Source organism: Salvelinus fontinalis, unplaced genomic scaffold, assembly GCF_029448725.1.
Source record: "Salvelinus fontinalis isolate EN_2023a unplaced genomic scaffold, ASM2944872v1 scaffold_0728, whole genome shotgun sequence".
In the NCBI taxonomy this organism is placed as follows: Eukaryota; Metazoa; Chordata; class Actinopteri; order Salmoniformes; family Salmonidae; genus Salvelinus; species Salvelinus fontinalis.
The window spans coordinates 37452-52257 of NW_026600937.1; the positions used below are offsets into that span (position 1 = coordinate 37452).

The 14806-nt window shown below is 42.7% G+C and overlaps 1 pseudogene; it reads left to right on the forward strand.

Moving 5' to 3' along the window:
- LOC129847152 (zinc finger protein 721-like) overlaps positions 1 to 14806 on the forward strand; it is a 47343-nt pseudogene that overhangs the window by 17675 nt on the left and 14862 nt on the right.

Here is a 14806-nt window from a genome sequence, read left to right on the forward strand (position 1 = left end):
ACGGCATTTCAACAAAACAAAACCATGTGATGATGTTTGATTAATGTGGAAAACTGATTGGATTTGTAAAAAGCCATGAACATCAGGTATTTTTAATTTTTCACGAACTGGCAACCTAAATCCAATGGCAGGTGACATTTTGTGTTGATTTCATGTTGAATTCACTTTTGTTGACGAATCAAAGAAATGTAAATAGAAACTAGATGTTGAGCTGACGTCTGTGCCCAGTGGGCTGGTTTGAATGCGTGGCAGGTGTTGGATCAATATCCACCTTCGTTGCTAAGTTTCCATGCAATTTGCGCCAGATTTCCATGTGAATATTCTCAAATCTGCATAAAACAATATACACATTTTCCCATCAGAAATGTTTGCCTCAAACAGACTTATTGCGGATAAAAGGCTTTGCGTTATGACGTAGTGCACAAGAAGAATAACGTTTGCTGTTAAATTCCCATGTACCGAAAGAAAAATACAAGTTAAATTGGTTTCCATCACATTTTCAACTCCCCTGATGGTTTTAAAACTTGTGTAAAATAGAAAACGTGCTCTTGTCCCGTGCACTGTAGTCAACAGCTCACATATACAGTGATGGTAGGCTACCTACATGATGAGATTATAATGGATGAGAGAGATATTATTTTATTTGTCAAATGGCAGCCAAGCATCAATCATCATGTCACCAGAATAAGACCCTCAAAATGTATTGGAAAGGAGCATCAAGCTCATCACATGAAGTTTCACCACCCTGTGAAGTTCATAACTTATTTCGTCTGCCTAATAAACTGCATGGTTTCCCAAGTCGTAGAGGGAGGACCACACAACATATCATCACGTACGTGACTCCAAGTTAAAACAGATGTGATGCTTAGTATATAAATATTTGTGGATAAATGAGTTTCCACCGCCGTTTCTTGCTCATACATTTTTACTGACACAAAAAGACCCCACCATGTCAAACAAACTAACAAATTGTCTATCTGCATTAATAAAAGTGTACAGGCATATCCTGTTTCCTTCATCCCGGTCATTACTTTTGAAATGGTTGGATCAATATCCACCTTCATGATATGGATGAAGCCTGATTTGGAATGTCTGAGTAGTTCTATCTGATGTCATAATACACCCCTCTGATAATCAAGTGATATTTAGAATGTCTGAGTAGTTCTATCTGATGTCATAATACACCCCTCTGATAATCAAGTGATATTTAGAATGTCTGAGTAGTTCTATCTGATGTCATAAAACACTCTGATAGTGATCCATTCGCTCCATTGTTTCCATGTCAGTTGGTTTCCCACTCTGATGATTTATATCTGACAGAGGGGCTTTAAAGGAATAGTATGGTCACATTTACAGGTTGTGGCTCAGTATTCTTAGTATGATGTGAAAAAAGAATAATCAACTATTTATTGATAATGTATATTCCTATTCAGCTTCTACATCTGCATAGAGGCAAACAGTATCTTAAAGTTGATTAAATATATATATATATATATATATAAATTGTACACTTCTATTTTCACAATTTGAATTATTATTCATCAAAAACTATACCAACAATACACTGCAGCTTTGACGTCAAGAAGAGATTGGGCTGATGGGTGTTGGTGCTACTATACAGGTAAGGCTGTCCAATATGAATGTTCAATACACACAATAGGTTGATCAGTAGCCAGTTAGCTAGCTGCTACAGTCCAATATGAATGTTCAATACACACAATAGGTTGACTGTTGACCAATATGAATGTTCATAATGAGGAAAAAATAAAGGTGGGCTCTCCTGTCAACATGGGGCTCCTGCTGCAGGTAGCCTAGCGGTTACTAGTGTTGGGCCAGTAACCGAAAGATCTCTGGTTTGAATCGCAAAGACAACTAGGTGAAAAATATCTCAATTTGCCCTTGAGGACAGCAGCAGCAGGAGCCTCATGTTTCTCCCATTCTTCTCTGCAGATCCTCTCAAACTCTGTCAGGTTGGATGGGGAGTGTCACTACAAAGCTATTTTCAGGTCTCTCCGGAGATGATAAATCGGGTTCAAATCTGGGCTCTGGCTGGGCCCCTCAAGGACATTCAGAGACATCTCCCAAAGCCACTCCTGCATTGTCTTGGCTTTGTGCGTAGGGTCGTTGTCCTATTGGAAGGTTAACCTTTGCCCCAGTCTGAGGTCCTGAGTGCTCTGGAGCAAGTTTTCAAAAATGATCTCTGTATTTTGCTCCGTTCATCTTTCCCTCGATCCTGACGAGTCTCTCAGTCCATGCCGCTGAAAAACATCCCCACAGCATGATGCTGCCAACCCCATGCTTCACCGTAGGAATGGTGCCAGGTTTCCTCCAGACGTGACCCTTGGCATTCATCAGACCAGAGAATTTGGTTACTCATGGTCTGATAGTCCTTTAGGTGCCTTTTGGCAAACTCCAAGCTGGCTTTCATGTGCCTTTTACTGAGGAGTGGCTTCCGTCTGGCAACTCTACCATAACGTCCTGCTTGGTGGAGTGATGCAGAGATGGTTGTCCTTCTGGAAGGTTCTCCCATCTCCACAGAGGAGCTCTGTCAGAGTGACCATTGGGTTCTTGGTTACCTTCCTGACCAAGGCCCTTCTCCCCCGATTGTTCAGTTTGGCCGGGCAGCCAGCAGTAGGAAGGGTCTTGGTGGTTTCAAACTTCTTCCTTTTAAGATGATGGGGACCTTCAATGCTGCAGAAATGTTTTGGTACACTTCCCCAGATCTGTGCCGTGACACAATCCTGTCTCGAAAGGAGTATATAACATCAAATATAGGCTACTTAAAGTTCATGAGAGAACACACATATGCTCGTACACTTGTCTCATTTTTACAAAAATAGAATTGTGCTTTTGGTCATGCAATATTTTCTTGATATATATATACACTGATCAAACCAAACATTTGGAGAGAAATAAACGTCCAAATATGGACTAGGAACCTCCCCCTTTTCCCTCAGAAGAGCCTCAATTTGTCGGGGCATGAACTCTTCAAAGTGTCCAAATCCTTCCACAGGGATGCTGGCACGTGTTGACTCCAATGCTTTCCACAATTGTGTCATGTTGGCTGGATGTCCTTTGGGTGCAGTGAAGGCTCCTCAGAGAAGGATGGTCTTCCCCTTCCTCCTCTGAGAAGCCTCCACTGCACCCAAAGGACATCAAGCCAACATGACATAATTGTGGGAAGGGATTTTCAGTGAGTTTCAGAAGAAAATAAATTGGTAAAACATTAAAATAAAATCATTTTTGGATAAAACTATACTAAATATAATCACATCACCAAATAATTGAATAAAAAAATAATTGAATAAAACATACTATTTTGCGTCCTCCTCTGGGTACATTGACTTCAATACAAAACCTAGGAGGCTTATGGTTCTCAAGGCTTCCATAGACTTAAACAGTAATTATGACAACTTCCGGTGGACATCCTCCAACCTATCAGAGCTCTTTCAGCATGAACCTTCTCCGCTGTGCAATGCGGTTTCCGAGCTGGTCATGGGTGCACCTCAACCACGCTCAAGGTACTAAACGATATCATAACCGCCATCGAGAAGAGACAATGCTGTGCAGCCGTATTCATGGGTTGGCACCCCCCATTGGGTTGTGCCATGGCGAAGATCTTTGTGGGCTATACTCGGCCTTGTCTCAGGATGGTAAGTTGGTGGTTGAAGATATTCCTCTAGTGGTGTGGGGGCTGTGCTTTGGCAAAGAGGGTGGGGTTATATCCTGCCTGTTTAGCCCTGTCCGGGGGTATCATCGGATGGGGCCACAGTGTCTCCTGACCCCTCTTGTCTCAGCCTCCAGTATTTATGCTGCAGTAGTTTATGTGTCGGGGGGCTGGGGTCAGTCTGTATATCTGGAGTATTTCTCCTGTCTTATCCGGTGTCCTGTGTGAATTTAAGTATGCTCTCTCGAATTCTCTCTTTCTCTCTTTCTTTCTTTCTCTCTCTCGGAGGACCAGAGCCCTAGGACCATGCCTCAGGACTACCTGGCATGATGACAACTTTTTTTTTTTTTTTCTATTTATTTTTTTTTAAATTTTTATCCCATTTTCTCCCCAATTTTTCGTGGTATCCAATCGCTAGTAATTACTACCTTGTCTCATCGCTACAACTCCCGTACGGACTCGGGAGAGACGAAGGTCGAAAGCCATGCGTCCTCCGAAGCACAACCCAACCAGCCGTACTGCTTCTTTAACACAGCGCGCCTCCAACCCGGAAGCCAGCCGCACCAATGTGTCGGAGGAAACACTGTGTACCTGGCCCCCTTGGTTGGCGCGCACTGCGCCCGGCCCGCCACAGGAGTCGCTGGAGCGCGATGAGACAAGGATATCCCTACCGGCCAAACCCTCCCTACCCCGGACGACGCTATGCCAATTGTGCGTCGCCCCACGGACCTCCCGGTCGCGGCCGGCTGCGACAGAGCCTGGGCGCGAACCCAGAGACTCTGGTGGCGCAGTTAGCACTGCGATGCAGTGCCCTAGACCACTGCGCTACCCGGGAGGCCTGCATGATGACTACTTGCTGTCCCCAGTCCAGCTGGCCGTGCTGCTGCTCCAGTTTCAACTGTTCTGCCTGCGGCTATGGAACCCTGACCTGTTCACCGGAGGTGCTACCTGTCCCAGACCTGCTGTTTTCAACTCTCTAGAGACAAACGTTTCTTAAACAGAAAAAAACGGGATAAACATACCTGAATTTGTCAAATAAAATCAAACTTTATTTGTCAAATGCGCCGAATACAACAAGTGTAGACCTTACAGTGAATTGCTTACTTACAAGCCCTTAACTAACAGTACAGTTCAAGAAAAGTTAAGAAAATGAGCAAATGACCAAAAGTAAAAAATAATAAAAAGTAACACAATAAAATAACAATAACAAGGCTATATACAGGGGGTACTGGTACCGAGTCAATGTGCAGGGGTACAGGTTAGTCGAGGTAATTTGTACATGTAGGTCGGGGTGAAGTGACATTTCATAGATAATAAACAGCAACTAGCAGCAGTGTACAAAACAAATGGAGGTGGGGTCAATGTAAATAGTCCAGGTCGCCATTTGATTAATTGTTCAGCAGTCTTATGGCTTGGGGGTAGAAGCTGTTAAGGAGCCTTTTGGTTCTAGACTTGGTGCTCCGGTACCGCTTGACGTGCGGGAGCAGAGAAAACAGTCAATGACTTGGGTGACTGGAGTATCTGACAATTTTTTGGGCTTTCTTTATAATTGTCCTGGATGGCAGGAAGCTTGGCCCCAGTGATGTTCACTACCCTCTGTAGTGCATTACGGTCAGATGCCGAGCAGTTGCCATACCAGGCGGTAATGCAACCGGTCAGGATGCTCTCGATGGTGCAGCTGTAGAACTTTTTGAGGATCTGGAGACCCATGCCAAATCTTTTCAGTCTCCTGAGGTGGAAAAGTTGTTGTCGTGCCCTCTTCACGACTGTCTCGGTGTGTTTGGACCATGATAATTAGTTGGTGATGTCTTCAAGACTGTCTCTCACCTAAAAAACCTATCTCGACCTGTGTGCACCTACATTCTAAACTTTCAGTCATAGGCTAGGTTGTAGCAATCTCATGATGGGTATAGGGAAAATGTTAGTATCATGTAGTAGCCTAAACCTATTGCTGTTACATTGAACAGGGTGAATGGAATATGAATGACAGTTATCCAATATGCTGTAATAGAATTAAGGCCATGCTCATGAAAAAACAAATCGTTCTGCCTCATCTTAAACACCACTGTTTGGGTGGTGGATGATTCTTGGTACACATGGGAAACCGTTGAGCTGGAAAACCTCAGCAGCGTTGCAGTTCTTGACACAAACCGGCGCCTGGGACCTACTACCATCCCCCGTTCAAAGACACTTAAATATTTTGTTTTCCCCATTCACCGTCTGAATGGCACACATACACAAGCCATGTCTCATTTGTCTCAAGGCCTAAAATGCCTTTTTTAACTTGTCTCCTCCCCTTCATCTATACTGATTGAAGGGGATTTAACTTGTGACATCAATAAGGGATCATAGCTTCCAGCCCCAGCTAACACACCAGACTCCAATAATCGCCTAATCCTAATCTTCAGTTTAGGATGCAGTTTGATTAATCAGCTGTGTTTGCTAGCGATGGAGAAAAAGTGTGACACCAATCAGGCCCCCTAGGACTGGAGTTGCCCACCCCTGGTTTGCAGGATGATTGGTTTCTTAAAGAGCGTAGCTTTAATGGAATAGTACAGTCACATCTAGATAAAAACGAATGTGAAAAATTAACAGAGCAAATGTTTATTAAAACACTACCTATTCATAGAAGTATGTATTCATCATTTACTATATATCAGCTTTTTGTTAAATTATTCTGACGTTTTTTCCAATACAAAAGTGTAGTAACTATTGTTTCCAAACTGCGTTACCCACTCCAGCCAGCAGATGGCGATATGCGTCTTTCAGGTGTTGATTCTTGCGTGACGTATAATGGACTGGACCAGACGCTTCTTCAGGAACAACAACACGGCTACTCTTTCAACCACCTCGGTAGCTTGCTAGCCAACATAAAACTGAAAGATTGACGCTTTAGACCATGTTAATGTACATTAGCTAATCTCAGTGTTGTTAACGCAGTTCAGTTGACGTATCAACTGGTTAACTTTAACCTAATTTGCTTGTTCAATTTTCAAAGTTGTTAAAACATTGATACTGAGCCTAGCACTAGGCTAGTCGCTAATTCTAACATCCCAGACCATGAGCTCACTAAACTACTCATCCCCTGTTAAAGAAGAGGTCTGCTGTATGCAGAAAGAAGCTCTGAGGCTGAACATTGTCGTGAAAGAAGAAGAGGATGTTATAGAGGAAAGAGAGGAAGAACCTTTCAGAGAGGAAGACGATGCTATCTCAGTAGAGGTGAAGAAGGAAGACGTCTTGGGAGTGAAAGAGGAGGAGACAGAATATCAGATTAACTCCAGTGAGTACTGTCTTAAAAACAGAGTCACACACTATGCCGTTGTTGAACTAATGTGGGGTTTTAAGGGGCATTCTACTGAAGTTCTACACTTGAATATGTTGTTCAGTACTGTAGGAATTGTTAAAGGGGCCATCTGCCTTTGTTAGTTTTAATCTGCCATTGGTACATATATTTTGGGGACTTTTAAATTATATTATTTAAATTATCCATGTGTTCTACATTAAAGTGCATCTCATCTAGTATAACATGCTTTTAAAATGCAATGTTGGAGCATAATTTATACTTAAAATATCGAAGGTATGCAAAAGGTCCCATTCAGTGGAACGACCCTTTAACATTTGCATTTTAGACCCTGTTTAGAGAGATTAATGCCTCTTGTAAGACCCTATGATTATAATAGACGGTCGTAAGTTTACCATCTGTTTGATGTTCTCATTCACACAGGAGAGAGACATGACTATCGTGGATCCTCTGGGGAGCCTCAACAACATCCTGATGCTGAGGAGGCAGAGAAGAGTCTCTCCAGATCAGAACACCAGATGGTACAGCTTGGTCTGGTCTAGCATACAGCTTGCTCTATCGGGGTCTGGGCTGGGTTTCTGTAAACCACTTCATGACAGTGATGACATAAGCATTCATAATGATATGTGTCTGTGTCCCCTCTTTATGGTTACCAGGACAACGCTAGCCCTTCCACCCTCCCAGAGTCCCCGTGTCATGCCTCTCCCGGTAGCGCCTCACTGCTGGGTATGAAGAGGTTGTCTGTGCTGCTGGTGGACTGCAGGAAAACAACGGGGCTGAGTGGAACTGTGAGAGGAAGAGAAGAGAAGAAAGGATCAGGTTTAACTCATCAAAGTAAGTGCTGGAGTTTAGTTTGAACAAATAAATAGATCTGCCCACTGGTATCTGTTACCTGGACAACCAGCAGAGTTCTGTAGTTGACAGGAAGATAGACTGGTATCTGTTACCAGGACAACCAGCAGAGTTATGTTAGTTGACATGAAGATAGACTGGTGGATATGGATGTTATGAATATCATAACACTGAAAAGGGATTCTGTCAATGAAAAGAGAGAAACCAATAGACCATATAAAACCTTGATGAAAGTTAGCTTTGGAGAGAAAGTTTCAAGATGATCTGATGTAAGGTGAATGTTTTACAAAACCTTTTTCTAAAAACATGGATGTTACATTGTCTGTCCCAGTCAACTCCCCTATCTTTACAAGACTCTAGAACACACAAACTAAACTCCAGACACTTAAATGTGGTCTGTATTGCTTCATTAATATCTGATCTACACAACTTGTTAAACAGGCCAATATATATTTTAAAACAAGCTCCTTTTTTTGTCTTGACCTCCGTCTCTGTAATGGACAAAGTTCATTTCATTTCCTACTTTAGCAGGTCAAGTAAAGCCTGAACTCCAACATATTGACCTTAAAGAACATGGTTCATTTGGAAATGACTAACTTTTTTCATAAAATGTGTAACTGATGCTAACATTTGAAATTCCTCCACTGTCCCTGTCCCCATACCAGGCTCAAACCAGTGATCCTCTGCTACTCAACACACGTGACCGCTCTCCTTGAGAATAAACTATATTCAGAGTTCTAGAGCCACACACTCACTATAGCACAATAATTACTATAGCACAGTGTATTTAACAGATGGTGAGATCAGAAACAAATCAGCCCCTTTGTTGCTCTGTTTCAGAGCTACTCTGCCTTCTGACAAAGGAAAGCCTTTTCAACTATAAATGTATATTTGGCTGCCATTTAGGCTGCAACAACTATACAGTGGAACACCCCCTGATCTGTTGTTTTATGAAGGGTCACCTACGCCCAGTACCCAAACAGCTATTCCCATCCTGGGATTTTTATGTTTTGCTTGAGACCATTTCTGCTGTTGGAGCCGCTGGAAAGAATAGAAATTAGATTTATCTTGTTTAAAACTGCTTTACTTTAGCCATTATATCCGTATAATGAGTTACACCCCCATACCTTCATGAGGTTCTATAGTTGCAAGGATCTGACACCTCCGGAGGACTTGATGGCTCAATCCACCAGAGGTATGGCTACAACATAGGCATTGTTCAAAGGCATCTCTGTTCAAGAGATCTGTAATGCAGCATGTTGTGGTGATGTACCTTCATGAGGTTCTACTGACTGGACATCACTACACATACGGTGAGTAGAGTGGGGACCTCTGAGGGATGATCCTGTAGACTTGGCATCAGAGAGGGTATGAGCTCTGTGGTAGTTGACTATATCCCCAAAGTGAGAGACTAACGAGTCACTGAAATAGAACTGAAGGTTCCCTTACGGAACCCTGATTCTATGATATTCACCAGGTTACCTAACAGAACCCTGATTCTATGATATTCACCAGGTTACCTAACAGAACCCTGATTCTATGATATTCACCAGGTTACCTAACAGAACCCTGATTCTATGATATTCACCAGGTTACCTAACAGAACCCTGATTCTATGATATTCACCAGGTTACCTAACAGAACCCTGATTCTATGATATTCACCAGGTTACCTAACAGAACCCTGATTCTATGATATTCACCAGGGTACCTAACAGAACCCTGATTCTATGATATTCACCAGGTTACCTAACAGAACCCTGATTCTATGATATTCACCAGGTTACCTAACAGAACCCTGATTCTATGATATTCACCAGGTTACCTAACAGAACCCTGATTCTATGATATTCACCAGGTTACCTAACAGAACCCTGATTCTATGATATTCACCAGGTTACCTAACAGAACCCTGATTCTATGATATTCACCAGGTTACCTAACAGAACCCTGATTCTATGATATTCACCAGGTTACCTAACAGAACCCTGATTCTATGATATTCACCAGGTTACCTTTCACACATGGAAGACGGGAGCGACTATGTCCCTGATATAGGAAGTGGTCTGCTATTGGCCGTTGCTATCGGAGAGTACAGTGCCTCCTGAAAGTATTCAGACCCCTTGACTTTTTCCACATTTTGTTACATTACAGACTTTTTCTAAAAACACAATACCACATACTGACAAAGCAAAAACATTTTTGTTTGATAATTTTTATAACTTTGTTCAAGCAGCAGGTTCTGCTCTGGAGCAGGTTTTCATCAAAGATCTCTCTTAAAGGAGGACTGTAGCATCTAATGATGAAACATTATGGAGTCTTAAAGGAGGACTGGGATGCGAAAGGAAAGGGGATATCTAGTCAGTCACAACTGAATCCATTCACCCTAAATGTGTCTTCCGCATTGAACCCAAACCCTCTGAATCAGAGTGGTGCGGGGGCTGCCTTAATCGACGTCCACGTTATCGGCGCCCGGGGAGCAGTTGTTGGGGGTTAACTGCCTTGCTCAAGGGTAGAACGGCAGCTTTTTTCTACCTTGCGGGCGTTTGGATTCGAACCAGCGACTTCTCGGTTAATGGCCCAACATTCTTAATCTCTAGTCTACAAATGTCACAAATGTTCCAACTTCAATTCATTATTTCTCAATGATGCTTTAAAACCTCTCTAGGGGGTGTGGGACGCTATCGTCCCACCTGGCCAACATCCAGTGAAATTACAGAGTGCCAAATTCCAAAACAGAAATACTCATTATAAAAATTCATGAAACATACAAGTGTTATACATCGGTTTAAAGATTAAGTTCTTGTTCATCCAACCACGGTGTCAGATTTCAAAAAATACTTTACGGCGAAAGCAAACCATGCGATTATCTGAGAACAGCGCCCAGCAGACAAATCATAACAAACAGTAACCGGCCATGTAGACGAGTAACATAAGTCAGAAATAGCGATAAAATTAATCACTTACCTTTGATGATCTTCATATGATTACACTCACAAAACTCCCAGTTACCCAATAAATGTTTGTTTTGTTCGATCAAGTCCCTCTTCATATCCAAAAACCTCTGTTTTGTTAGCGCGTTTTGTTCAGTAAAACACTGTCTCAAACAACATCCGGTGAAATTTCAGAGCTTGAAACTCAACAAAACAGAAATTCTCATAATAAACATACATGAAAGACACAAATGTTATACACCAGCTTAAAGATAAACTTCTTGTTAATCCAACCACTGTGTCAGATTTCAAAAAGGCTTTCCGTCGAAAGCAAACCATGCGATTATCTGAGAACAGCGCCCAGCAGACAAATCATTACAAACAGTTAGCAGCCAAGAAGAAGAGTAACAAAAGCCAGAAATAGTGTTAAAATGTATCACTTACCTTTGATCTTCATATGGTTGCACTCCGAAGACTCCATGTTACACAATAAATGTTTGTTTTGTTCGATAAAGTCACTCTTTATGTCCAAAAACCTCAGTTTTCTTGGTGCGTTTTGTTCAGTAATACATTGGAACAAAGCGCGGTCACAGCAGTCAAAAAATCTGAAAAGTACCATAAAATTTCATAGAAACATGTCAAACAGTGTTTATAATCCAGCCTCGTTGTTGTTTTTGTCATAAATAATCGATCATATTTCAACCGGACAAAAGCTTCGTCAATAGAAGAGGAGAAACAAGAAATGCGCCCTTCCGATCATGCGCTGGGCTCATGGCTGGAAATTTCCACTGTACACTCATTGAACGTGCTGTTTCTCCCTCATTTTTCAGAGTAAAAGCCTGAAACAATGCCTAAAGACTGGCCACATGTTGAGGAAGCAATAGAGATAGTGACCTGCGTCATAAGTCTTTGTATGGTGGATAGGCTTTCAATGGAAAAACAGGCATTTCAAAATAAAAGCATTTCCTGGATGGATTTTCCTCAGGTTCTCACCTGCCATTTCAGTTCTGTTATACTCACAGACATTATTTTAACAGTTTTAGAAACTTTGGAGTGGTTTCTATCCAAATCTACTAATTTGCATATCCTAGCTTCTGGGCCTGAGTAGCAGGCAGATTACTTTGGGCACGCTTTTCATCCAAAATTCCGAATGCTGCCCCCTACCCTAGTGAGGTTAAAGGAGAAGTTTACCCAAAATCCAGAAACTCTGAAGTGATTCCATACATTGAAACTAGTCCAGTGGAGTTTTCTCTCTCCCTGTAGTGCTGTACTGAAACAGCTGCGTGACTCGTGACGTTGCTGGATGCGGGCCTCGCTCTGCTGCTTTGCCAGTTTGTTATTGTATTACAGCTATGGCCTTTTGCTTTCACCTGGAATTTTTTATTTATGTCTGAAACACTTTGTATTGATATAAATGTATATAAATATGATGATGTCATAGTGAATTCATGACATGTGACTGAACAAGCCATTTCATACTTCATAACATGGCTACATACAGTGCCTTCGGAAAGTATTCAGACCCCTTGACTTTTCCATATTTTATTACGTTACAGCCTGATTCAATCTACACACAAATACCCCTTAAACCTGTCTAGGACATGCGTTCCGATAGCGGAACCCCTCGACAACATTCCGCTGAAAAGGCAGCACGGGTAATTCAAAAATATATTTTTTGAAATATGTAACTTTCACACATTAAAAAGTCCAATACAGGAAATGAAAGATAAACATCTTGTTAATCTACCCATCGTGTTAGATTTCAAAAATGCTTTACAGCGAAAGCACAGCATATGGTTATGTTAGATCACCACCAAGTCAAAAAAACACAGACATTTTTCCAGCCAAAGATAGGAGTCACAAAAAGCAGAAATAGAGATAAAATTAATCACTAACCTCTGATGATCTTCATCAGATGACACTCATAGGACATCATGTTACGCAATACATCCATGTTTTGTTCGATAATGTGCATATTTATATCCAAAAATCTCAGTTTACATTGGCACCATGTTCAGAAATGCCAACAAAATATCCAGAGAAATTACAGAGAGCCACATCATATAAATCAAATCAAATCAAGTTTATTTTATATATCCCTTCGTACATCAGCTAATATCTCGAAGTGCTGTACAGAAAACCAGCCTAAAACCCCAAACAGCAGGCAATGCAGGTGAAGAAGCACGGTGGCTAGGAAAAACTCCCTAGAAAGGCCAAAACCTAGGAAGAAACCTAGAGAGGAACCAGGCTATGAGGGGTGGCCAGTCCTCTTCTGGCTGTGCCGGGTGGAGATTATAACAGAACATGGCCAAGATGTTCAAAATGTTCATAAGTGACAAGCATGGTCAAATAATAATCATGAATCATTTTCAGTTGGCTTTTCATAGCCGATCATTAAGAGTTGAAAGCAGCAGGTCTGGGACAGGTGGCGGTTCCATAACCGCAGGCAGAACAGTTGAAACTGGAATAGCAGCAAGGCCAGGTGGACTGGGGACAGCAAGGAGTCATCATGCCCGGTAGTCCTGATGTATGGTCCTAGGGCTCAGGTCCTTCGAGAGAGAGAAAGAAAGTGAGAAGGAGAGAATTAGAGAGAGCCAAGATTTTCAAAATGTTCATAAATTACAAGCATGGTCAAATAATAATCAGGAATAAATGTCAGTTGGCTTTTCATAGCCGATCATTAAGAGTTGAAAGCAGCAGGTCTGGGACAGGTGGCGGTTCCATAACCGCAGGCAGAACAGTTGAAACTGGAATAGCAGCAAGGCCAGGTGGACTGGGGACAGCAAGGTGTCATCATGCCCAGCAGTCCTGACGTATGGTCCTAGGGCTCAGATCCTCCGAGAGAGAGAGAAAGAAAGTGAGAAGGAGAGAATTAGAGAGAGCCAAGATTTTCAAAATGTTCATAAATTACAAGCATGGTCAAATAATAATCAGGAATAAACGTCAGTTGGCTTTTCATAGCCGATCATTAAGAGTTGAAAACAGCAGGTCTGGGACAGGTGGCAGTTCCATAACCGCAGGCAGAACAGTTGAAACTGGAATAGCAGCAAGGCCAGGTGGACTGGGGAGAGCAAGGAGTCATCATGCCCGGTAGTCCTGACGTATGGTCCTAGGGGTCAGGTTCTCAGAGAGAGAGAAAGAAAGAAAGAGAGAAAGAGAGAATTGGAGAGAACAGCAGGTCTGGGATAGGTAGCACCTCCGGTGAACAGGTCAGGGGTCCGTAGCCGCAGGCTTAACAGTTGAAACTGGAGCAGCAGCACGGCCAGCTGGACTGGGGACAGCAAGGAGTCATCATGCCAGGTAGTCCTGAGGCATGGTCCTAGGGCTCAGGTCCTCCGAGAAAGAGAAAGAAAGAAAGAGAGAATTGGAGAGAGCATACTTAAATTCACACAGGACACTGGATAAGACAGGAGAAGTACTCCAGGTATAACCAACTGACCCTAGCTCCCGACACATAAACTACTGCAGCATAAATACTGGAGGCTGAGACAGGAGGTGTCAGGAGACACTGTGGCCCCATCCGATGATACACCCAGACAGGGCCAAACAGGAAGGATATAACCCCACCCACTTTGCCAAAGCACAGCCCCCGCACCACTAGAGGGATATCTTCAACCACCAACTTACAATCCTGAGACAAGGCCGAGTATAGCCCACAAAGATCTCCATCACAGCACAAACCAAGGGGGGGCGCCAACCCAGACAGGAAGATCACGTCAGTAACTCCACCCACTCAAGTGACGCACCCCTTCTAGGGACGGTATGAAAGAGCACCAGTAAGCCAGTGACTCAGCCCCTGTAATAGGGTTAGAGGCAGAGAATCCCAGTGGAGAGAGGGGAACCGGCCAGGCAGAGACAGCATGGGCGGTTCGTTGCTCCAGAGCCTTTCCGTTCACTTTCACACTCCTGGGCCAGACTACACTCAATCATATTACCTACTGAAGAGATAAGTCTTCAGTAAAGACTTAAAGGTTGAGACCGAGTCTGCGTCTCTCACATGGGTAGGCAGACCGTTCCATAAAAATGGAGATCTATAGGAGAAAGCCCTGCCTCC